The following is a 24,325-nucleotide window of genomic DNA, read 5'->3' as shown; positions in this document are numbered from 1 at the left end:
TGGTCCTTGGGAGGGGGGAATGAAGGCTGCTGTTGAGAAGCAGCGTCTCCCCTGGTGACTCCTCGGTGTCATGCCCTAAGGAGGGGTCCAAGGAGGCGCAGCACATGCTGTGTGAGGTGAGGGTTGTCCATTGCACTTGAGAGTGTGACAGGCGCCGCCTGCTGGTCGTGCTAGGTTTGGTGGGGGCTGCTGCAGCCTGTGAAGACGAGAGAAGCGGGAGTAGCGGCGAGCATGGTAAATGGAGGAGTAAAAAATGTTGTTCCGTGTGGGTTGGGGCATTGTGCCTGGGGCAGTGTGGGAGTTCCCAGTGGGAGGGTGTTCCGCTGCAATTAAGAGCAGTCGGCTCCAGGCCGGTGGGCCGGGTGAGCAGAAGAGAGCTGAAAGTGCAGCCTTTCCTGCCTACGGCCATACCACCCTGAATGCGCCCGATCTCGTCCGATCTCGGAAGCTAAGCAGGGTCGGGCCTGGTTAGTACTTGGATGGGAGACCGCCTGGGAATACCAGGTGCTGTAGGCATTTTGCCTCTCGCGCACACTAGGTGGCGCACGTCTAACCTCCATTACACAGCTTCCTCGCTAATTTCATTTTACACTTTTTATTTACTACACTCTTTTTTTACTCTCTTAAAAAAAGAAAGGAAAAAGAACAGCATTAACACGAAAATACACACTTTCCCAAGGAAAACTTACAATTATTATGCACTTTACACTCGGCCCAAAGTCAAGACAGCATTTGCTCCACGACGGACAAAGGCTCCCCTAGCTAAGGCTTTGCTTTCTTGCGGTAAGCATATGTGTCAGGTCTTCAGATCAGATCTCACTTCTTGGCATCTCATTTCCTGGCAGGTCATGGGTTGTGATGCCACTTCCTGTTTTTCCAGGTGCGATTTCACACGGCCTGATGTCATGTGCCGTGATGTCATGTGCCGTGATGTCATGTGCCGTGATGTCACTTGCATAGTGTCTAACTTGGTTAGTCCCCCGACTTATTTTCTTTAAGACTTGTACCATGAATAATCCTTAGCCCCCAAGAAATAGTGCTCGAGCCTACAATTGGCAACCAAATGCAAAAAATCAGCACAGCGTGTGGGAAATCTGATAAAAGGACGATGATCTATTAGGTGTGGAAGAATGAAGTGAGTTGCAGACGCAAGTGTAATAGAGTCCAAAAGCAGAGCATTCCAGAAACAGGGAATAAAAAGAGGAAAGGTGCGTACAATTTGAGCTGTTTTAAAAGCATTCGGCAGCATTTTCCGGCATTTCCTGGCGCTGTAAGAGGTGTCCTTAACTCAACGATCCATTTATCGACCACAGAAAGAATGGGTGAGCAGGGCCTGTGCAGAATAAACCCTCTTCAACATAGGAAAACATCCCAGCAGAGAGCACGTGATCCACTGTTGCGTCCTAAGCATTAAACAACACACCTCTGACCCTTTCACTTTCACTGGGATTGTGAGAAGGGGCGTTATTTTGCATCTTGTTTCAGAAAGGAGTCCATGATGACAGATCCGATTTTTCCGACAACTCCTACGTACTTTCAGTGGGACCCTGGTTTGCCAAAAGGAAAGGAAAGACTGGCCACCCTCTGCCTGCAAGGCATGGCGAATGTGTTGCAGATGGCAGAGTCTGAGTGACAGAGCCTCTCCAGTAAGTGAAAAAAGTGCAAGAAGAGGTAAGTGATTGGCGTGCCTTCCCGTTTCTTTCTGGAGTTGTTAAGGTAGTGTAGAAGAGCTATTTCTCCTGGCCAGAGTGAATGGAGGTGTCGCCACCCAGTGGGATGAGGAAAAGAGAACTGCATAGCAGCAACTATTGGTCCTTGGGAGGGGGGAATGAAGGCTGCTGTTGAGAAGCAGCGTCTCCCCTGGTGACTCCTCGGTGTCATGCCCTAAGGAGGGGTCCAAGGAGGCGCAGCACATGCTGTGTGAGGTGAGGGTTGTCCATTGCACTTGAGAGTGTGACAGGCGCCGCCTGCTGGTCGTGCTAGGTTTGGTGGGGGCTGCTGCAGCCTGTGAAGACGAGAGAAGCGGGAGTAGCGCCGAGCATGGTAAATGGAGGAGTAAAAAATGTTGTTCCGTGTGGGTTGGGGCATTGTGCCTGGGGCAGTGTGGGAGTTCCCAGTGGGAGGGTGTTCCGCTGCAATTAAGAGCAGTCGGCTCCAGGCCGGTGGGCCGGGTGAGCAGAAGAGAGCTGAAAGTGCAGCCTTTCCTGCCTACGGCCATACCACCCTGAATGCGCCCGATCTCTCTCGTCCGATCTCGGAAGCTAAGCAGGGTCGGGCCTGGTTAGTACTTGGATGGGAGACCGCCTGGGAATACCAGGTGCTGTAGGCATTTTGCCTCTCGCACACACTAGGTGGCGCACGTCTAACCTCCATTACACAGCTTCCTCGCTAATTTCATTTTACACTTTTTATTTACTACACTCTTTTTTTACTCTCTTAAAAAAAGAAAGGAAAAAGAACAGCATTAACACGAAAATACACACTTTCCCAAGGAAAACTTACAATTATTATGCACTTTACACTCGGCCCAAAGTCAAGACAGCATTTGCTCCACGACGGACAAAGGCTCCCCTAGCTAAGGCTTTGCTTTCTTGCGGTAAGCATATGTGTCAGGTCTTCAGATCAGATCTCACTTCTTGGCATCTCATTTCCTGGCAGGTCATGGGTTGTGATGCCACTTCCTGTTTTTCCAGGTGCGATTTCACACGGCCTGATGTCATGTGCCGTGATGTCATGTGCCGTGATGTCACTTGCATAGTGTCTAACTTGGTTAGTCCCCCGACTTATTTTCTTTAAGACTTGTACCATGAATAATCCTTAGCCCCCAAGAAATAGTGCTCGAGCCTACAATTGGCAACCAAATGCAAAAAATCAGCACAGCGTGTGGGAAATCTGATAAAAGGACGATGATCTATTAGGTGTGGAAGAATGAAGTGAGTTGCAGACGCAAGTGTAATAGAGTCCAAAAGCAGAGCATTCCAGAAACAGGGAATAAAAAGAGGAAAGGTGCGTACAATTTGAGCTGTTTTAAAAGCATTCGGCAGCATTTTCCGGCATTTCCTGGCGCTGTAAGAGGTGTCATTAACTCAACGATCCATTTATCGACCACAGAAAGAATGGGTGAGCAGGGCCTGTGCAGAATAAACCCTCTTCAACATAGGAAAACATCCCAGCAGAGAGCACGTGATCCACTGTTGCGTCCTAAGCATTAAACAACACACCTCTGACCCTTTCACTTTCACTGGGGTTGTGAGAAGGGGCGTTATTTTGCATCTTGTTTCAGAAAGGAGTCCATGATGACAGATCCGATTTTTCCGACAACTCCTACGTACTTTCAGTGGGACCCTGGTTTGCCGAAAGGAAAGGAAAGACTGGCCACCCTCTGCCTGCAAGGCATGGCGAATGTGTTGCAGATGGCAGAGTCTGAGTGACAGAGCCTCTCCAGTAAGTGAAAAAAGTGCAAGAAGAGGTAAGTGATTGGCGTGCCTTCCCGTTTCTTTCTGGAGTTGTTAAGGTAGTGTAGAAGAGCTATTTCTCCTGGCCAGAGTGAATGGAGGTGTCGCCACCCAGTGGGATGAGGAAAAGAGAACTGCATAGCAGCAACTATTGGTCCTTGGGAGGGGGGAATGAAGGCTGCTGTTGAGAAGCAGCGTCTCCCCTGGTGACTCCTCGGTGTCATGCCCTAAGGAGGGGTCCAAGGAGGCGCAGCACATGCTGTGTGAGGTGAGGGTTGTCCATTGCACTTGAGAGTGTGACAGGCGCCGCCTGCTGGTCGTGCTAGGTTTGGTGGGGGCTGCTGCAGCCTGTGAAGACGAGAGAAGCGGGAGTAGCGGCGAGCATGGTAAATGGAGGAGTAAAAAATGTTGTTCCGTGTGGGTTGGGGCATTGTGCCTGGGGCAGTGTGGGAGTTCCCAGTGGGAGGGTGTTCCGCTGCAATTAAGAGCAGTCGGCTCCAGGCCGGTGGGCCGGGTGAGCAGAAGAGAGCTGAAAGTGCAGCCTTTCCTGCCTACGGCCATACCACCCTGAATGCGCCCGATCTCGTCCGATCTCGGAAGCTAAGCAGGGTCGGGCCTGGTTAGTACTTGGATGGGAGACCGCCTGGGAATACCAGGTGCTGTAGGCATTTTGCCTCTCGCGCACACTAGGTGGCGCACGTCTAACCTCCATTACACAGCTTCCTCGCTAATTTCATTTTACACTTTTTATTTACTACACTCTTTTTTTACTCTCTTAAAAAAAGAAAGGAAAAAGAACAGCATTAACACGAAAATACACACTTTCCCAAGGAAAACTTACAATTATTATGCACTTTACACTCGGCCCAAAGTCAAGACAGCATTTGCTCCACGACGGACAAAGGCTCCCCTAGCTAAGGCTTTGCTTTCTTGCGGTAAGCATATGTGTCAGGTCTTCAGATCAGATCTCACTTCTTGGCATCTCATTTCCTGGCAGGTCATGGGTTGTGATGCCACTTCCTGTTTTTCCAGGTGCGATTTCACACGGCCTGATGTCATGTGCCGTGATGTCATGTGCCGTGATGTCATGTGCCGTGATGTCACTTGCATAGTGTCTAACTTGGTTAGTCCCCCGACTTATTTTCTTTAAGACTTGTACCATGAATAATCCTTAGCCCCCAAGAAATAGTGCTCGAGCCTACAATTGGCAACCAAATGCAAAAAATCAGCACAGCGTGTGGGAAATCTGATAAAAGGACGATGATCTATTAGGTGTGGAAGAATGAAGTGAGTTGCAGACGCAAGTGTAATAGAGTCCAAAAGCAGAGCATTCCAGAAACAGGGAATAAAAAGAGGAAAGGTGCGTACAATTTGAGCTGTTTTAAAAGCATTCGGCAGCATTTTCCGGCATTTCCTGGCGCTGTAAGAGGTGTCCTTAACTCAACGATCCATTTATCGACCACAGAAAGAATGGGTGAGCAGGGCCTGTGCAGAATAAACCCTCTTCAACATAGGAAAACATCCCAGCAGAGAGCACGTGATCCACTGTTGCGTCCTAAGCATTAAACAACACACCTCTGACCCTTTCACTTTCACTGGGATTGTGAGAAGGGGCGTTATTTTGCATCTTGTTTCAGAAAGGAGTCCATGATGACAGATCCGATTTTTCCGACAACTCCTACGTACTTTCAGTGGGACCCTGGTTTGCCAAAAGGAAAGGAAAGACTGGCCACCCTCTGCCTGCAAGGCATGGCGAATGTGTTGCAGATGGCAGAGTCTGAGTGACAGAGCCTCTCCAGTAAGTGAAAAAAGTGCAAGAAGAGGTAAGTGATTGGCGTGCCTTCCCGTTTCTTTCTGGAGTTGTTAAGGTAGTGTAGAAGAGCTATTTCTCCTGGCCAGAGTGAATGGAGGTGTCGCCACCCAGTGGGATGAGGAAAAGAGAACTGCATAGCAGCAACTATTGGTCCTTGGGAGGGGGGAATGAAGGCTGCTGTTGAGAAGCAGCGTCTCCCCTGGTGACTCCTCGGTGTCATGCCCTAAGGAGGGGTCCAAGGAGGCGCAGCACATGCTGTGTGAGGTGAGGGTTGTCCATTGCACTTGAGAGTGTGACAGGCGCCGCCTGCTGGTCGTGCTAGGTTTGGTGGGGGCTGCTGCAGCCTGTGAAGACGAGAGAAGCGGGAGTAGCGCCGAGCATGGTAAATGGAGGAGTAAAAAATGTTGTTCCGTGTGGGTTGGGGCATTGTGCCTGGGGCAGTGTGGGAGTTCCCAGTGGGAGGGTGTTCCGCTGCAATTAAGAGCAGTCGGCTCCAGGCCGGTGGGCCGGGTGAGCAGAAGAGAGCTGAAAGTGCAGCCTTTCCTGCCTACGGCCATACCACCCTGAATGCGCCCGATCTCTCTCGTCCGATCTCGGAAGCTAAGCAGGGTCGGGCCTGGTTAGTACTTGGATGGGAGACCGCCTGGGAATACCAGGTGCTGTAGGCATTTTGCCTCTCGCACACACTAGGTGGCGCACGTCTAACCTCCATTACACAGCTTCCTCGCTAATTTCATTTTACACTTTTTATTTACTACACTCTTTTTTTACTCTCTTAAAAAAAGAAAGGAAAAAGAACAGCATTAACACGAAAATACACACTTTCCCAAGGAAAACTTACAATTATTATGCACTTTACACTCGGCCCAAAGTCAAGACAGCATTTGCTCCACGACGGACAAAGGCTCCCCTAGCTAAGGCTTTGCTTTCTTGCGGTAAGCATATGTGTCAGGTCTTCAGATCAGATCTCACTTCTTGGCATCTCATTTCCTGGCAGGTCATGGGTTGTGATGCCACTTCCTGTTTTTCCAGGTGCGATTTCACACGGCCTGATGTCATGTGCCGTGATGTCATGTGCCGTGATGTCACTTGCATAGTGTCTAACTTGGTTAGTCCCCCGACTTATTTTCTTTAAGACTTGTACCATGAATAATCCTTAGCCCCCAAGAAATAGTGCTCGAGCCTACAATTGGCAACCAAATGCAAAAAATCAGCACAGCGTGTGGGAAATCTGATAAAAGGACGATGATCTATTAGGTGTGGAAGAATGAAGTGAGTTGCAGACGCAAGTGTAATAGAGTCCAAAAGCAGAGCATTCCAGAAACAGGGAATAAAAAGAGGAAAGGTGCGTACAATTTGAGCTGTTTTAAAAGCATTCGGCAGCATTTTCCGGCATTTCCTGGCGCTGTAAGAGGTGTCATTAACTCAACGATCCATTTATCGACCACAGAAAGAATGGGTGAGCAGGGCCTGTGCAGAATAAACCCTCTTCAACATAGGAAAACATCCCAGCAGAGAGCACGTGATCCACTGTTGCGTCCTAAGCATTAAACAACACACCTCTGACCCTTTCACTTTCACTGGGGTTGTGAGAAGGGGCGTTATTTTGCATCTTGTTTCAGAAAGGAGTCCATGATGACAGATCCGATTTTTCCGACAACTCCTACGTACTTTCAGTGGGACCCTGGTTTGCCGAAAGGAAAGGAAAGACTGGCCACCCTCTGCCTGCAAGGCATGGCGAATGTGTTGCAGATGGCAGAGTCTGAGTGACAGAGCCTCTCCAGTAAGTGAAAAAAGTGCAAGAAGAGGTAAGTGATTGGCGTGCCTTCCCGTTTCTTTCTGGAGTTGTTAAGGTAGTGTAGAAGAGCTATTTCTCCTGGCCAGAGTGAATGGAGGTGTCGCCACCCAGTGGGATGAGGAAAAGAGAACTGCATAGCAGCAACTATTGGTCCTTGGGAGGGGGGAATGAAGGCTGCTGTTGAGAAGCAGCGTCTCCCCTGGTGACTCCTCGGTGTCATGCCCTAAGGAGGGGTCCAAGGAGGCGCAGCACATGCTGTGTGAGGTGAGGGTTGTCCATTGCACTTGAGAGTGTGACAGGCGCCGCCTGCTGGTCGTGCTAGGTTTGGTGGGGGCTGCTGCAGCCTGTGAAGACGAGAGAAGCGGGAGTAGCGGCGAGCATGGTAAATGGAGGAGTAAAAAATGTTGTTCCGTGTGGGTTGGGGCATTGTGCCTGGGGCAGTGTGGGAGTTCCCAGTGGGAGGGTGTTCCGCTGCAATTAAGAGCAGTCGGCTCCAGGCCGGTGGGCCGGGTGAGCAGAAGAGAGCTGAAAGTGCAGCCTTTCCTGCCTACGGCCATACCACCCTGAATGCGCCCGATCTCGTCCGATCTCGGAAGCTAAGCAGGGTCGGGCCTGGTTAGTACTTGGATGGGAGACCGCCTGGGAATACCAGGTGCTGTAGGCATTTTGCCTCTCGCGCACACTAGGTGGCGCACGTCTAACCTCCATTACACAGCTTCCTCGCTAATTTCATTTTACACTTTTTATTTACTACACTCTTTTTTTACTCTCTTAAAAAAAGAAAGGAAAAAGAACAGCATTAACACGAAAATACACACTTTCCCAAGGAAAACTTACAATTATTATGCACTTTACACTCGGCCCAAAGTCAAGACAGCATTTGCTCCACGACGGACAAAGGCTCCCCTAGCTAAGGCTTTGCTTTCTTGCGGTAAGCATATGTGTCAGGTCTTCAGATCAGATCTCACTTCTTGGCATCTCATCTCCTGGCAGGTCATGGGTTGTGATGCCACTTCCTGTTTTTCCAGGTGCGATTTCACACGGCCTGATGTCATGTGCCGTGATGTCATGTGCCGTGATGTCATGTGCCGTGATGTCACTTGCATAGTGTCTAACTTGGTTAGTCCCCCGACTTATTTTCTTTAAGACTTGTACCATGAATAATCCTTAGCCCCCAAGAAATAGTGCTCGAGCCTACAATTGGCAACCAAATGCAAAAAATCAGCACAGCGTGTGGGAAATCTGATAAAAGGACGATGATCTATTAGGTGTGGAAGAATGAAGTGAGTTGCAGACGCAAGTGTAATAGAGTCCAAAAGCAGAGCATTCCAGAAACAGGGAATAAAAAGAGGAAAGGTGCGTACAATTTGAGCTGTTTTAAAAGCATTCGGCAGCATTTTCCGGCATTTCCTGGCGCTGTAAGAGGTGTCCTTAACTCAACGATCCATTTATCGACCACAGAAAGAATGGGTGAGCAGGGCCTGTGCAGAATAAACCCTCTTCAACATAGGAAAACATCCCAGCAGAGAGCACGTGATCCACTGTTGCGTCCTAAGCATTAAACAACACACCTCTGACCCTTTCACTTTCACTGGGATTGTGAGAAGGGGCGTTATTTTGCATCTTGTTTCAGAAAGGAGTCCATGATGACAGATCCGATTTTTCCGACAACTCCTACGTACTTTCAGTGGGACCCTGGTTTGCCAAAAGGAAAGGAAAGACTGGCCACCCTCTGCCTGCAAGGCATGGCGAATGTGTTGCAGATGGCAGAGTCTGAGTGACAGAGCCTCTCCAGTAAGTGAAAAAAGTGCAAGAAGAGGTAAGTGATTGGCGTGCCTTCCCGTTTCTTTCTGGAGTTGTTAAGGTAGTGTAGAAGAGCTATTTCTCCTGGCCAGAGTGAATGGAGGTGTCGCCACCCAGTGGGATGAGGAAAAGAGAACTGCATAGCAGCAACTATTGGTCCTTGGGAGGGGGGAATGAAGGCTGCTGTTGAGAAGCAGCGTCTCCCCTGGTGACTCCTCGGTGTCATGCCCTAAGGAGGGGTCCAAGGAGGCGCAGCACATGCTGTGTGAGGTGAGGGTTGTCCATTGCACTTGAGAGTGTGACAGGCGCCGCCTGCTGGTCGTGCTAGGTTTGGTGGGGGCTGCTGCAGCCTGTGAAGACGAGAGAAGCGGGAGTAGCGGCGAGCATGGTAAATGGAGGAGTAAAAAATGTTGTTCCGTGTGGGTTGGGGCATTGTGCCTGGGGCAGTGTGGGAGTTCCCAGTGGGAGGGTGTTCCGCTGCAATTAAGAGCAGTCGGCTCCAGGCCGGTGGGCCGGGTGAGCAGAAGAGAGCTGAAAGTGCAGCCTTTCCTGCCTATGGCCATACCACCCTGAATGCGCCCGATCTCGGAAGCTAAGCAGGGTCGGGCCTGGTTAGTACTTGGATGGGAGACCGCCTGGGAATACCAGGTGCTGTAGGCATTTTGCCTCTCGCACACACTAGGTGGCGCACGTCTAACCTCCATTACACAGCTTCCTCGCTAATTTCATTTTACACTTTTTATTTACTACACTCTTTTTTTACTCTCTTAAAAAAAGAAAGGAAAAAGAACAGCATTAACACGAAAATACACACTTTCCCAAGGAAAACTTACAATTATTATGCACTTTACACTCGGCCCAAAGTCAAGACAGCATTTGCTCCACGACGGACAAAGGCTCCCCTAGCTAAGGCTTTGCTTTCTTGCGGTAAGCATATGTGTCAGGTCTTCAGATCAGATCTCACTTCTTGGCATCTCATTTCCTGGCAGGTCATGTGTTGTGATGCCACTTCCTGTTTTTCCAGGTGCGATTTCACACGGCCTGATGTCATGTGCCGTGATGTCATGTGCCGTGATGTCACTTGCATAGTGTCTAACTTGGGTAGTCCCCCGACTTATTTTCTTTAAGACTTGTACCATGAATAATCCTTAGCCCCCAAGAAATAGTGCTCGAGCCTACAATTGGCAACCAAATGCAAAAAATCAGCACAGCGTGTGGGAAATCTGATAAAAGGACGATGATCTATTAGGTGTGGAAGAATGAAGTGAGTTGCAGACGCAAGTGTAATAGAGTCCAAAAGCAGAGCATTCCAGAAACAGGGAATAAAAAGAGGAAAGGTGCGTACAATTTGAGCTGTTTTAAAAGCATTCGGCAGCATTTTCCGGCATTTCCTGGCGCTGTAAGAGGTGTCCTTAACTCAACGATCCATTTATCGACCACAGAAAGAATGGGTGAGCAGGGCCTGTGCAGAATAAACCCTCTTCAACATAGGAAAACATCCCAGCAGAGAGCACGTGATCCACTGTTGCGTCCTAAGCATTAAACAACACACCTCTGACCCTTTCACTTTCACTGGGATTGTGAGAAGGGGCGTTATTTTGCATCTTGTTTCAGAAAGGAGTCCATGATGACAGATCCGATTTTTCCGACAACTCCTACGTACTTTCAGTGGGACCCTGGTTTGCCAAAAGGAAAGGAAAGACTGGCCACCCTCTGCCTGCAAGGCATGGCGAATGTGTTGCAGATGGCAGAGTCTGAGTGACAGAGCCTCTCCAGTAAGTGAAAAAAGTGCAAGAAGAGGTAAGTGATTGGCGTGCCTTCCCGTTTCTTTCTGGAGTTGTTAAGGTAGTGTAGAAGAGCTATTTCTCCTGGCCAGAGTGAATGGAGGTGTCGCCACCCAGTGGGATGAGGAAAAGAGAACTGCATAGCAGCAACTATTGGTCCTTGGGAGGGGGGAATGAAGGCTGCTGTTGAGAAGCAGCGTCTCCCCTGGTGACTCCTCGGTGTCATGCCCTAAGGAGGGGTCCAAGGAGGCGCAGCACATGCTGTGTGAGGTGAGGGTTGTCCATTGCACTTGAGAGTGTGACAGGCGCCGCCTGCTGGTCGTGCTAGGTTTGGTGGGGGCTGCTGCAGCCTGTGAAGACGAGAGAAGCGGGAGTAGCGGCGAGCATGGTAAATGGAGGAGTAAAAAATGTTGTTCCGTGTGGGTTGGGGCATTGTGCCTGGGGCAGTGTGGGAGTTCCCAGTGGGAGGGTGTTCCGCTGCAATTAAGAGCAGTCGGCTCCAGGCCGGTGGGCCGGGTGAGCAGAAGAGAGCTGAAAGTGCAGCCTTTCCTGCCTACGGCCATACCACCCTGAATGCGCCCGATCTCTCTCGTCCGATCTCGGAAGCTAAGCAGGGTCGGGCCTGGTTAGTACTTGGATGGGAGACCGCCTGGGAATACCAGGTGCTGTAGGCATTTTGCCTCTCGCACACACTAGGTGGCGCACGTCTAACCTCCATTACACAGCTTCCTCGCTAATTTCATTTTACACTTTTTATTTACTACACTCTTTTTTTACTCTCTTAAAAAAAGAAAGGAAAAAGAACAGCATTAACACGAAAATACACACTTTCCCAAGGAAAACTTACAATTATTATGCACTTTACACTCGGCCCAAAGTCAAGACAGCATTTGCTCCACGACGGACAAAGGCTCCCCTAGCTAAGGCTTTGCTTTCTTGCGGTAAGCATATGTGTCAGGTCTTCAGATCAGATCTCACTTCTTGGCATCTCATTTCCTGGCAGGTCATGGGTTGTGATGCCACTTCCTGTTTTTCCAGGTGCGATTTCACACGGCCTGATGTCATGTGCCGTGATGTCATGTGCCGTGATGTCACTTGCATAGTGTCTAACTTGGTTAGTCCCCCGACTTATTTTCTTTAAGACTTGTACCATGAATAATCCTTAGCCCCCAAGAAATAGTGCTCGAGCCTACAATTGGCAACCAAATGCAAAAAATCAGCACAGCGTGTGGGAAATCTGATAAAAGGACGATGATCTATTAGGTGTGGAAGAATGAAGTGAGTTGCAGACGCAAGTGTAATAGAGTCCAAAAGCAGAGCATTCCAGAAACAGGGAATAAAAAGAGGAAAGGTGCGTACAATTTGAGCTGTTTTAAAAGCATTCGGCAGCATTTTCCGGCATTTCCTGGCGCTGTAAGAGGTGTCCTTAACTCAACGATCCATTTATCGACCACAGAAAGAATGGGTGAGCAGGGCCTGTGCAGAATAAACCCTCTTCAACATAGGAAAACATCCCAGCAGAGAGCACGTGATCCACTGTTGCGTCCTAAGCATTAAACAACACACCTCTGACCCTTTCACTTTCACTGGGGTTGTGAGAAGGGGCGTTATTTTGCATCTTGTTTCAGAAAGGAGTCCATGATGACAGATCCGATTTTTCCGACAACTCCTACGTACTTTCAGTGGGACCCTGGTTTGCCAAAAGGAAAGGAAAGACTGGCCACCCTCTGCCTGCAAGGCATGGCGAATGTGTTGCAGATGGCAGAGTCTGAGTGACAGAGCCTCTCCAGTAAGTGAAAAAAGTGCAAGAAGAGGTAAGTGATTGGCGTGCCTTCCCGTTTCTTTCTGGAGTTGTTAAGGTAGTGTAGAAGAGCTATTTCTCCTGGCCAGAGTGAATGGAGGTGTCGCCACCCAGTGGGATGAGGAAAAGAGAACTGCATAGCAGCAACTATTGGTCCTTGGGAGGGGGGAATGAAGGCTGCTGTTGAGAAGCAGCGTCTCCCCTGGTGACTCCTCGGTGTCATGCCCTAAGGAGGGGTCCAAGGAGGCGCAGCACATGCTGTGTGAGGTGAGGGTTGTCCATTGCACTTGAGAGTGTGACAGGCGCCGCCTGCTGGTCGTGCTAGGTTTGGTGGGGGCTGCTGCAGCCTGTGAAGACGAGAGAAGCGGGAGTAGCGGCGAGCATGGTAAATGGAGGAGTAAAAAATGTTGTTCCGTGTGGGTTGGGGCATTGTGCCTGGGGCAGTGTGGGAGTTCCCAGTGGGAGGGTGTTCCGCTGCAATTAAGAGCAGTCGGCTCCAGGCCGGTGGGCCGGGTGAGCAGAAGAGAGCTGAAAGTGCAGCCTTTCCTGCCTACGGCCATACCACCCTGAATGCGCCCGATCTCGTCCGATCTCGGAAGCTAAGCAGGGTCGGGCCTGGTTAGTACTTGGATGGGAGACCGCCTGGGAATACCAGGTGCTGTAGGCATTTTGCCTCTCGCGCACACTAGGTGGCGCACGTCTAACCTCCATTACACAGCTTCCTCGCTAATTTCATTTTACACTTTTTATTTACTACACTCTTTTTTTACTCTCTTAAAAAAAGAAAGGAAAAAGAACAGCATTAACACGAAAATACACACTTTCCCAAGGAAAACTTACAATTATTATGCACTTTACACTCGGCCCAAAGTCAAGACAGCATTTGCTCCACGACGGACAAAGGCTCCCCTAGCTAAGGCTTTGCTTTCTTGCGGTAAGCATATGTGTCAGGTCTTCAGATCAGATCTCACTTCTTGGCATCTCATTTCCTGGCAGGTCATGGGTTGTGATGCCACTTCCTGTTTTTCCAGGTGCGATTTCACACGGCCTGATGTCATGTGCCGTGATGTCATGTGCCGTGATGTCATGTGCCGTGATGTCACTTGCATAGTGTCTAACTTGGTTAGTCCCCCGACTTATTTTCTTTAAGACTTGTACCATGAATAATCCTTAGCCCCCAAGAAATAGTGCTCGAGCCTACAATTGGCAACCAAATGCAAAAAATCAGCACAGCGTGTGGGAAATCTGATAAAAGGACGATGATCTATTAGGTGTGGAAGAATGAAGTGAGTTGCAGACGCAAGTGTAATAGAGTCCAAAAGCAGAGCATTCCAGAAACAGGGAATAAAAAGAGGAAAGGTGCGTACAATTTGAGCTGTTTTAAAAGCATTCGGCAGCATTTTCCGGCATTTCCTGGCGCTGTAAGAGGTGTCCTTAACTCAACGATCCATTTATCGACCACAGAAAGAATGGGTGAGCAGGGCCTGTGCAGAATAAACCCTCTTCAACATAGGAAAACATCCCAGCAGAGAGCACGTGATCCACTGTTGCGTCCTAAGCATTAAACAACACACCTCTGACCCTTTCACTTTCACTGGGATTGTGAGAAGGGGCGTTATTTTGCATCTTGTTTCAGAAAGGAGTCCATGATGACAGATCCGATTTTTCCGACAACTCCTACGTACTTTCAGTGGGACCCTGGTTTGCCAAAAGGAAAGGAAAGACTGGCCACCCTCTGCCTGCAAGGCATGGCGAATGTGTTGCAGATGGCAGAGTCTGAGTGACAGAGCCTCTCCAGTAAGTGAAAAAAGTGCAAGAAGAGGTAAGTGATTGGCGTGCCTTCCCGTTTCTTTCTGGAGTTGTTAAGGTAGTGTAGAAGAGCTATTTCTCCTGGCCAGAGTGAATGGAGGTGTCGCCACCCAGTGGGATGAGGAAAAGAGAACTGCATAGCAGCAACTATTGGTCCTTGGGAGGGGGGAATGAAGGCTGCTGTTGAGAAGCAGCGTCTCCCCTGGTGACTCCTCGGTGTCATGCCCTAAGGAGGGGTCCAAGGAGGCGCAGCACATGCTGTGTGAGGTGAGGGTTGTCCATTGCACTTGAGAGTGTGACAGGCGCCGCCTGCTGGTCGTGCTAGGTTTGGTGGGGGCTGCTGCAGCCTGTGAAGACGAGAGAAGCGGGAGTAGCGCCGAGCATGGTAAATGGAGGAGTAAAAAATGTTGTTCCGTGTGGGTTGGGGCATTGTGCCTGGGGCAGTGTGGGAGTTCCCAGTGGGAGGGTGTTCCGCTGCAATTAAGAGCAGTCGGCTCCAGGCCGGTGGGCCGGGTGAGCAGAAGAGAGCTGAAAGTGCAGCCTTTCCTGCCTACGGCCATACCACCCTGAATGCGCCCGATCTCTCTCGTCCGATCTCGGAAGCTAAGCAGGGTCGGGCCTGGTTAGTACTTGGATGGGAGACCGCCTGGGAATACCAGGTGCTGTAGGCATTTTGCCTCTCGCACACACTAGGTGGCGCACGTCTAACCTCCATTACACAGCTTCCTCGCTAATTTCATTTTACACTTTTTATTTACTACACTCTTTTTTTACTCTCTTAAAAAAAGAAAGGAAAAAGAACAGCATTAACACGAAAATACACACTTTCCCAAGGAAAACTTACAATTATTATGCACTTTACACTCGGCCCAAAGTCAAGACAGCATTTGCTCCACGACGGACAAAGGCTCCCCTAGCTAAGGCTTTGCTTTCTTGCGGTAAGCATATGTGTCAGGTCTTCAGATCAGATCTCACTTCTTGGCATCTCATTTCCTGGCAGGTCATGGGTTGTGATGCCACTTCCTGTTTTTCCAGGTGCGATTTCACACGGCCTGATGTCATGTGCCGTGATGTCATGTGCCGTGATGTCACTTGCATAGTGTCTAACTTGGTTAGTCCCCCGACTTATTTTCTTTAAGACTTGTACCATGAATAATCCTTAGCCCCCAAGAAATAGTGCTCGAGCCTACAATTGGCAACCAAATGCAAAAAATCAGCACAGCGTGTGGGAAATCTGATAAAAGGACGATGATCTATTAGGTGTGGAAGAATGAAGTGAGTTGCAGACGCAAGTGTAATAGAGTCCAAAAGCAGAGCATTCCAGAAACAGGGAATAAAAAGAGGAAAGGTGCGTACAATTTGAGCTGTTTTAAAAGCATTCGGCAGCATTTTCCGGCATTTCCTGGCGCTGTAAGAGGTGTCATTAACTCAACGATCCATTTATCGACCACAGAAAGAATGGGTGAGCAGGGCCTGTGCAGAATAAACCCTCTTCAACATAGGAAAACATCCCAGCAGAGAGCACGTGATCCACTGTTGCGTCCTAAGCATTAAACAACACACCTCTGACCCTTTCACTTTCACTGGGGTTGTGAGAAGGGGCGTTATTTTGCATCTTGTTTCAGAAAGGAGTCCATGATGACAGATCCGATTTTTCCGACAACTCCTACGTACTTTCAGTGGGACCCTGGTTTGCCGAAAGGAAAGGAAAGACTGGCCACCCTCTGCCTGCAAGGCATGGCGAATGTGTTGCAGATGGCAGAGTCTGAGTGACAGAGCCTCTCCAGTAAGTGAAAAAAGTGCAAGAAGAGGTAAGTGATTGGCGTGCCTTCCCGTTTCTTTCTGGAGTTGTTAAGGTAGTGTAGAAGAGCTATTTCTCCTGGCCAGAGTGAATGGAGGTGTCGCCACCCAGTGGGATGAGGAAAAGAGAACTGCATAGCAGCAACTATTGGTCCTTGGGAGGGGGGAATGAAGGCTGCTGTTGAGAAGCAGCGTCTCCCCTGGTGACTCCTCGGTGTCATGCCCTAAGGAGGGGTCCAAGGAGGCGCAGCACATGCTGTGTGAGGTGAGGGTTGTCCATTGCACTTGAGAGTGTGACAGGCGCCGCCTGCTGGTCGTGCTAGGTTTGGTGGGGGCTGCTGCAGCCTGTGAAGACGAGAGAAGCGGGAGTAGCGGCGAGCATGGTAAATGGAGGAGTAAAAAATGTTGTTCCGTGTGGGTTGGGGCATTGTGCCTGGGGCAGTGTGGGAGTTCCCAGTGGGAGGGTGTTCCGCTGCAATTAAGAGCAGTCGGCTCCAGGCCGGTGGGCCGGGTGAGCAGAAGAGAGCTGAAAGTGCAGCCTTTCCTGCCTACGGCCATACCACCCTGAATGCGCCCGATCTCGTCCGATCTCGGAAGCTAAGCAGGGTCGGGCCTGGTTAGTACTTGGATGGGAGACCGCCTGGGAATACCAGGTGCTGTAGGCATTTTGCCTCTCGCGCACACTAGGTGGCGCACGTCTAACCTCCATTACACAGCTTCCTCGCTAATTTCATTTTACACTTTTTATTTACTACACTCTTTTTTTACTCTCTTAAAAAAAGAAAGGAAAAAGAACAGCATTAACACGAAAATACACACTTTCCCAAGGAAAACTTACAATTATTATGCACTTTACACTCGGCCCAAAGTCAAGACAGCATTTGCTCCACGACGGACAAAGGCTCCCCTAGCTAAGGCTTTGCTTTCTTGCGGTAAGCATATGTGTCAGGTCTTCAGATCAGATCTCACTTCTTGGCATCTCATTTCCTGGCAGGTCATGGGTTGTGATGCCACTTCCTGTTTTTCCAGGTGCGATTTCACACGGCCTGATGTCATGTGCCGTGATGTCATGTGCCGTGATGTCATGTGCCGTGATGTCACTTGCATAGTGTCTAACTTGGTTAGTCCCCCGACTTATTTTCTTTAAGACTTGTACCATGAATAATCCTTAGCCCCCAAGAAATAGTGCTCGAGCCTACAATTGGCAACCAAATGCAAAAAATCAGCACAGCGTGTGGGAAATCTGATAAAAGGACGATGATCTATTAGGTGTGGAAGAATGAAGTGAGTTGCAGACGCAAGTGTAATAGAGTCCAAAAGCAGAGCATTCCAGAAACAGGGAATAAAAAGAGGAAAGGTGCGTACAATTTGAGCTGTTTTAAAAGCATTCGGCAGCATTTTCCGGCATTTCCTGGCGCTGTAAGAGGTGTCCTTAACTCAACGATCCATTTATCGACCACAGAAAGAATGGGTGAGCAGGGCCTGTGCAGAATAAACCCTCTTCAACATAGGAAAACATCCCAGCAGAGAGCACGTGATCCACTGTTGCGTCCTAAGCATTAAACAACACACCTCTGACCCTTTCACTTTCACTGGGATTGTGAGAAGGGGCGTTATTTTGCATCTTGTTTCAGAAAGGAGTCCATGATGACAGATCCGATTTTTCCGACAACTCCTACGTACTTTCAGTGGGACCCTGGTTTGCCAAAAGGAAAGGAAAGACTGGCCACCCTCTGCCTGCAAGGCATGGCGAATGTGTTGCAGATGGCAGAGTCTGAGTGACAGAGCCTCTCCAGTAAGTGAAAAAAGTGCAAGAAGAGGTAAGTGATTGGCGTGCCTTCCCGTTTCTTTCTGGAGTTGTTAAGGTAGTGTAGAAGAGCTATTTCTCCTGGCCAGAGTGAATGGAGGTGTCGCCACCCAGTGGGATGAGGAAAAGAGAACTGCATAGCAGCAACTATTGGTCCTTGGGAGGGGGGAATGAAGGCTGCTGTTGAGAAGCAGCGTCTCCCCTGGTGACTCCTCGGTGTCATGCCCTAAGGAGGGGTCCAAGGAGGCGCAGCACATGCTGTGTGAGGTGAGGGTTGTCCATTGCACTTGAGAGTGTGACAGGCGCCGCCTGCTGGTCGTGCTAGGTTTGGTGGGGGCTGCTGCAGCCTGTGAAGACGAGAGAAGCGGGAGTAGCGCCGAGCATGGTAAATGGAGGAGTAAAAAATGTTGTTCCGTGTGGGTTGGGGCATTGTGCCTGGGGCAGTGTGGGAGTTCCCAGTGGGAGGGTGTTCCGCTGCAATTAAGAGCAGTCGGCTCCAGGCCGGTGGGCCGGGTGAGCAGAAGAGAGCTGAAAGTGCAGCCTTTCCTGCCTACGGCCATACCACCCTGAATGCGCCCGATCTCTCTCGTCCGATCTCGGAAGCTAAGCAGGGTCGGGCCTGGTTAGTACTTGGATGGGAGACCGCCTGGGAATACCAGGTGCTGTAGGCATTTTGCCTCTCGCACACACTAGGTGGCGCACGTCTAACCTCCATTACACAGCTTCCTCGCTAATTTCATTTTACACTTTTTATTTACTACACTCTTTTTTTACTCTCTTAAAAAAAGAAAGGAAAAAGAACAGCATTAACACGAAAATACACACTTTCCCAAGGAAAACTTACAATTATTATGCACTTTACACTCGGCCCAAAGTCAAGACAGCATTTGCTCCACGACGGACAAAGGCTCCCCTAGCTAAGGCTTTGCTTTCTTGCGGTAAGCATATGTGTCAGGTCTTCAGATCAGATCTCACTTCTTGGCATCTCATTTCCTGGCAGGTCATGGGTTGTGATGCCACTTCCTGTTTTTCCAGGTGCGATTTCACACGGCCTGATGTCATGTGCCGTGATGTCATGTGCCGTGATGTCACTTGCATAGTGTCTAACTTGGTTAGTCCCCCGACTTATTTTCTTTAAGACTTGTACCATGAATAATCCTTAGCCCCCAAGAAATAGTGCTCGAGCCTACAATTGGCAACCAAATGCAAAAAATCAGCACAGCGTGTGGGAAATCTGATAAAAGGACGATGATCTATTAGGTGTGGAAGAATGAAGTGAGTTGCAGACGCAAGTGTAATAGAGTCCAAAAGCAGAGCATTCCAGAAACAGGGAATAAAAAGAGGAAAGGTGCGTACAATTTGAGCTGTTTTAAAAGCATTCGGCAGCATTTTCCGGCATTTCCTGGCGCTGTAAGAGGTGTCATTAACTCAACGATCCATTTATCGACCACAGAAAGAATGGGTGAGCAGGGCCTGTGCAGAATAAACCCTCTTCAACATAGGAAAACATCCCAGCAGAGAGCACGTGATCCACTGTTGCGTCCTAAGCATTAAACAACACACCTCTGACCCTTTCACTTTCACTGGGGTTGTGAGAAGGGGCGTTATTTTGCATCTTGTTTCAGAAAGGAGTCCATGATGACAGATCCGATTTTTCCGACAACTCCTACGTACTTTCAGTGGGACCCTGGTTTGCCGAAAGGAAAGGAAAGACTGGCCACCCTCTGCCTGCAAGGCATGGCGAATGTGTTGCAGATGGCAGAGTCTGAGTGACAGAGCCTCTCCAGTAAGTGAAAAAAGTGCAAGAAGAGGTAAGTGATTGGCGTGCCTTCCCGTTTCTTTCTGGAGTTGTTAAGGTAGTGTAGAAGAGCTATTTCTCCTGGCCAGAGTGAATGGAGGTGTCGCCACCCAGTGGGATGAGGAAAAGAGAACTGCATAGCAGCAACTATTGGTCCTTGGGAGGGGGGAATGAAGGCTGCTGTTGAGAAGCAGCGTCTCCCCTGGTGACTCCTCGGTGTCATGCCCTAAGGAGGGGTCCAAGGAGGCGCAGCACATGCTGTGTGAGGTGAGGGTTGTCCATTGCACTTGAGAGTGTGACAGGCGCCGCCTGCTGGTCGTGCTAGGTTTGGTGGGGGCTGCTGCAGCCTGTGAAGACGAGAGAAGCGGGAGTAGCGGCGAGCATGGTAAATGGAGGAGTAAAAAATGTTGTTCCGTGTGGGTTGGGGCATTGTGCCTGGGGCAGTGTGGGAGTTCCCAGTGGGAGGGTGTTCCGCTGCAATTAAGAGCAGTCGGCTCCAGGCCGGTGGGCCGGGTGAGCAGAAGAGAGCTGAAAGTGCAGCCTTTCCTGCCTACGGCCATACCACCCTGAATGCGCCCGATCTCGTCCGATCTCGGAAGCTAAGCAGGGTCGGGCCTGGTTAGTACTTGGATGGGAGACCGCCTGGGAATACCAGGTGCTGTAGGCATTTTGCCTCTCGCGCACACTAGGTGGCGCACGTCTAACCTCCATTACACAGCTTCCTCGCTAATTTCATTTGACACTTTTTATTTACTACACTCTTTTTTTACTCTCTTAAAAAAAGAAAGGAAAAAGAACAGCATTAACACGAAAATACACACTTTCCCAAGGAAAACTTACAATTATTATGCACTTTACACTCGGCCCAAAGTCAAGACAGCATTTGCTCCACGACGGACAAAGGCTCCCCTAGCTAAGGCTTTGCTTTCTTGCGGTAAGCATATGTGTCAGGTCTTCAGATCAGATCTCACTTCTTGGCATCTCATTTCCTGGCAGGTCATGGGTTGTGATGCCACTTCCTGTTTTTCCAGGTGCGATTTCACACGGCCTGATGTCATGTGCCGTGATGTCATGTGCCGTGATGTCATGTGCCGTGATGTCACTTGCATAGTGTCTAACTTGGTTAGTCCCCCGACTTATTTTCTTTAAGACTTGTACCATGAATAATCCTTAGCCCCCAAGAAATAGTGCTCGAGCCTACAATTGGCAACCAAATGCAAAAAATCAGCACAGCGTGTGGGAAATCTGATAAAAGGACGATGATCTATTAGGTGTGGAAGAATGAAGTGAGTTGCAGACGCAAGTGTAATAGAGTCCAAAAGCAGAGCATTCCAGAAACAGGGAATAAAAAGAGGAAAGGTGCGTACAATTTGAGCTGTTTTAAAAGCATTCGGCAGCATTTTCCGGCATTTCCTGGCGCTGTAAGAGGTGTCCTTAACTCAACGATCCATTTATCGACCACAGAAAGAATGGGTGAGCAGGGCCTGTGCAGAATAAACCCTCTTCAACATAGGAAAACATCCCAGCAGAGAGCACGTGATCCACTGTTGCGTCCTAAGCATTAAACAACACACCTCTGACCCTTTCACTTTCACTGGGATTGTGAGAAGGGGCGTTATTTTGCATCTTGTTTCAGAAAGGAGTCCATGATGACAGATCCGATTTTTCCGACAACTCCTACGTACTTTCAGTGGGACCCTGGTTTGCCAAAAGGAAAGGAAAGACTGGCCACCCTCTGCCTGCAAGGCATGGCGAATGTGTTGCAGATGGCAGAGTCTGAGTGACAGAGCCTCTCCAGTAAGTGAAAAAAGTGCAAGAAGAGGTAAGTGATTGGCGTGCCTTCCCGTTTCTTTCTGGAGTTGTTAAGGTAGTGTAGAAGAGCTATTTCTCCTGGCCAGAGTGAATGGAGGTGTCGCCACCCAGTGGGATGAGGAAAAGAGAACTGCATAGCAGCAACTATTGGTCCTTGGGAGGGGGGAATGAAGGCTGCTGTTGAGAAGCAGCGTCTCCCCTGGTGACTCCTCGGTGTCATGCCCTAAGGAGGGGTCCAAGGAGGCGCAGCACATGCTGTGTGAGGTGAGGGTTGTCCATTGCACTTGAGAGTGTGACAGGCGCCGCCTGCTGGTCGTGCTAGGTTTGGTGGGGGCTGCTGCAGCCTGTGAAGACGAGAGAAGCGGGAGTAGCGGCGAGCATGGTAAATGGAGGAGTAAAAAATGTTGTTCCGTGTGGGTTGGGGCATTGTGCCTGGGGCAGTGTGGGAGTTCCCAGTGGGAGGGTGTTCCGCTGCAATTAAGAGCAGTCGGCTCCAGGCCGGTGGGCCGGGTGAGCAGAAGAGAGCTGAAAGTGCAGCCTTTCCTGCCTACGGCCATACCACCCTGAATGCGCCCGATCTCGGAAGCTAAGCAGGGTCGGGCCTGGTTAGTACTTGGATGGGAGACCGCCTGGGAATACCAGGTGCTGTAGGCATTTTGCCTCTCGCACACACTAGGTGGCGCACGTCTAACCTCCATTACACAGCTTCCTCGCTAATTTCATTTTACACTTTTTATTTACTACACTCTTTTTTTACTCTCTTAAAAAAAGAAAGGAAAAAGAACAGCATTAACACGAAAATACACACTTTCCCAAGGAAAACTTACAATTATTATGCACTTTACACTCGGCCCAAAGTCAAGACAGCATTTGCTCCACGACGGACAAAGGCTCCCCTAGCTAAGGCTTTGCTTTCTTGCGGTAAGCATATGTGTCAGGTCTTCAGATCAGATCTCACTTCTTGGCATCTCATTTCCTGGCAGGTCATGTGTTGTGATGCCACTTCCTGTTTTTCCAGGTGCGATTTCACACGGCCTGATGTCATGTGCCGTGATGTCATGTGCCGTGATGTCACTTGCATAGTGTCTAACTTGGGTAGTCCCCCGACTTATTTTCTTTAAGACTTGTACCATGAATAATCCTTAGCCCCCAAGAAATAGTGCTCGAGCCTACAATTGGCAACCAAATGCAAAAAATCAGCACAGCGTGTGGGAAATCTGATAAAAGGACGATGATCTATTAGGTGTGGAAGAATGAAGTGAGTTGCAGACGCAAGTGTAATAGAGTCCAAAAGCAGAGCATTCCAGAAACAGGGAATAAAAAGAGGAAAGGTGCGTACAATTTGAGCTGTTTTAAAAGCATTCGGCAGCATTTTCCGGCATTTCCTGGCGCTGTAAGAGGTGTCCTTAACTCAACGATCCATTTATCGACCACAGAAAGAATGGGTGAGCAGGGCCTGTGCAGAATAAACCCTCTTCAACATAGGAAAACATCCCAGCAGAGAGCACGTGATCCACTGTTGCGTCCTAAGCATTAAACAACACACCTCTGACCCTTTCACTTTCACTGGGATTGTGAGAAGGGGCGTTATTTTGCATCTTGTTTCAGAAAGGAGTCCATGATGACAGATCCGATTTTTCCGACAACTCCTACGTACTTTCAGTGGGACCCTGGTTTGCCAAAAGGAAAGGAAAGACTGGCCACCCTCTGCCTGCAAGGCATGGCGAATGTGTTGCAGATGGCAGAGTCTGAGTGACAGAGCCTCTCCAGTAAGTGAAAAAAGTGCAAGAAGAGGTAAGTGATTGGCGTGCCTTCCCGTTTCTTTCTGGAGTTGTTAAGGTAGTGTAGAAGAGCTATTTCTCCTGGCCAGAGTGAATGGAGGTGTCGCCACCCAGTGGGATGAGGAAAAGAGAACTGCATAGCAGCAACTATTGGTCCTTGGGAGGGGGGAATGAAGGCTGCTGTTGAGAAGCAGCGTCTCCCCTGGTGACTCCTCGGTGTCATGCCCTAAGGAGGGGTCCAAGGAGGCGCAGCACATGCTGTGTGAGGTGAGGGTTGTCCATTGCACTTGAAAGTGTGACAGGCGCCGCCTGCTGGTCGTGCTAGGTTTGGTGGGGGCTGCTGCAGCCTGTGAAGACGAGAGAAGCGGGAGTAGCGGCGAGCATGGTAAATGGAGGAGTAAAAAATGTTGTTCCGTGTGGGTTGGGGCATTGTGCCTGGGGCAGTGTGGGAGTTCCCAGTGGGAGGGTGTTCCGCTGCAATTAAGAGCAGTCGGCTCCAGGCCGGTGGGCCGGGTGAGCAGAAGAGAGCTGAAAGTGCAGCCTTTCCTGCCTACGGCCATACCACCCTGAATGCGCCCGATCTCTCTCGTCCGATCTCGGAAGCTAAGCAGGGTCGGGCCTAGTTAGTACTTGGATGGGAGACCGCCTGGGAATACCAGGTGCTGTAGGCATTTTGCCTCTCGCACACACTAGGTGGCGCACGTCTAACCTCCATTACACAGCTTCCTCGCTAATTTCATTTTACACTTTTTATTTACTACACTCTTTTTTTACTCTCTTAAAAAAAGAAAGGAAAAAGAACAGCATTAACACGAAAATACACACTTTCCCAAGGAAAACTTACAATTATTATGCACTTTACACTCGGCCCAAAGTCAAGACAGCATTTGCTCCACGACGGACAAAGGCTCCCCTAGCTAAGGCTTTGCTTTCTTGCGGTAAGCATATGTGTCAGGTCTTCAGATCAGATCTCACTTCTTGGCATCTCATTTCCTGGCAGGTCATGGGTTGTGATGCCACTTCCTGTTTTTCCAGGTGCGATTTCACACGGCCTGATGTCATGT

At 49.5% G+C, this 24,325-nt stretch overlaps 12 non-coding genes and 2 pseudogenes across 12 annotated transcripts; all 14 read left to right on the top strand.

The window, feature by feature from the left end:
- The first annotated feature begins 397 nt into the window (after window positions 1-397).
- LOC138276414 (5S ribosomal RNA) lies at window positions 398-516 on the top strand. Its single transcript, XR_011200583.1, has one exon. It is a non-coding gene; the product is annotated as a 5S ribosomal RNA (ribosomal RNA).
- Window positions 517-2,206: 1,690 nt separating this feature from the next.
- On the top strand, window positions 2,207-2,329 carry LOC138276442 (5S ribosomal RNA). The gene has a single exon (XR_011200611.1). It is a non-coding gene; the product is annotated as a 5S ribosomal RNA (ribosomal RNA).
- Window positions 2,330-4,004: 1,675 nt separating this feature from the next.
- LOC138276458 (5S ribosomal RNA) lies at window positions 4,005-4,123 on the top strand. Its single transcript, XR_011200626.1, has one exon. It is a non-coding gene; the product is annotated as a 5S ribosomal RNA (ribosomal RNA).
- Window positions 4,124-5,813: 1,690 nt separating this feature from the next.
- On the top strand, window positions 5,814-5,936 carry LOC138276441 (5S ribosomal RNA). The gene has a single exon (XR_011200610.1). It is a non-coding gene; the product is annotated as a 5S ribosomal RNA (ribosomal RNA).
- Window positions 5,937-7,611: 1,675 nt separating this feature from the next.
- On the top strand, window positions 7,612-7,730 carry LOC138276446 (5S ribosomal RNA). Its single transcript, XR_011200615.1, has one exon. It is a non-coding gene; the product is annotated as a 5S ribosomal RNA (ribosomal RNA).
- Window positions 7,731-9,420: 1,690 nt separating this feature from the next.
- Window positions 9,421-9,529, top strand: LOC138276412 (5S ribosomal RNA; annotated as a pseudogene).
- A 1,675-nt stretch (window positions 9,530-11,204) lies between these two features.
- On the top strand, window positions 11,205-11,327 carry LOC138276440 (5S ribosomal RNA). The gene has a single exon (XR_011200609.1). It is a non-coding gene; the product is annotated as a 5S ribosomal RNA (ribosomal RNA).
- Window positions 11,328-13,002: 1,675 nt separating this feature from the next.
- Window positions 13,003-13,121, top strand: LOC138276435 (5S ribosomal RNA). Its single transcript, XR_011200604.1, has one exon. It is a non-coding gene; the product is annotated as a 5S ribosomal RNA (ribosomal RNA).
- Window positions 13,122-14,811: 1,690 nt separating this feature from the next.
- On the top strand, window positions 14,812-14,934 carry LOC138276439 (5S ribosomal RNA). The gene has a single exon (XR_011200608.1). It is a non-coding gene; the product is annotated as a 5S ribosomal RNA (ribosomal RNA).
- A 1,675-nt stretch (window positions 14,935-16,609) lies between these two features.
- LOC138276424 (5S ribosomal RNA) lies at window positions 16,610-16,728 on the top strand. Its single transcript, XR_011200593.1, has one exon. It is a non-coding gene; the product is annotated as a 5S ribosomal RNA (ribosomal RNA).
- Window positions 16,729-18,418: 1,690 nt separating this feature from the next.
- LOC138276438 (5S ribosomal RNA) lies at window positions 18,419-18,541 on the top strand. The gene has a single exon (XR_011200607.1). It is a non-coding gene; the product is annotated as a 5S ribosomal RNA (ribosomal RNA).
- A 1,675-nt stretch (window positions 18,542-20,216) lies between these two features.
- LOC138276408 (5S ribosomal RNA) lies at window positions 20,217-20,335 on the top strand. The gene has a single exon (XR_011200580.1). It is a non-coding gene; the product is annotated as a 5S ribosomal RNA (ribosomal RNA).
- Window positions 20,336-22,025: 1,690 nt separating this feature from the next.
- LOC138276411 (5S ribosomal RNA) lies at window positions 22,026-22,134 on the top strand (annotated as a pseudogene).
- A 1,675-nt stretch (window positions 22,135-23,809) lies between these two features.
- LOC138276460 (5S ribosomal RNA) lies at window positions 23,810-23,932 on the top strand. The gene has a single exon (XR_011200628.1). It is a non-coding gene; the product is annotated as a 5S ribosomal RNA (ribosomal RNA).
- The last annotated feature ends 393 nt before the right edge of the window (window positions 23,933-24,325 follow it).

This window comes from Pleurodeles waltl, unplaced genomic scaffold (genome assembly GCF_031143425.1).
Source record: "Pleurodeles waltl isolate 20211129_DDA unplaced genomic scaffold, aPleWal1.hap1.20221129 scaffold_388, whole genome shotgun sequence".
In the NCBI taxonomy this organism is placed as follows: Eukaryota; Metazoa; Chordata; class Amphibia; order Caudata; family Salamandridae; genus Pleurodeles; species Pleurodeles waltl.
The sequence above is the reverse complement of the archived record's forward strand: the minus strand, read 5'-3'. Positions and strand labels throughout refer to the sequence as shown.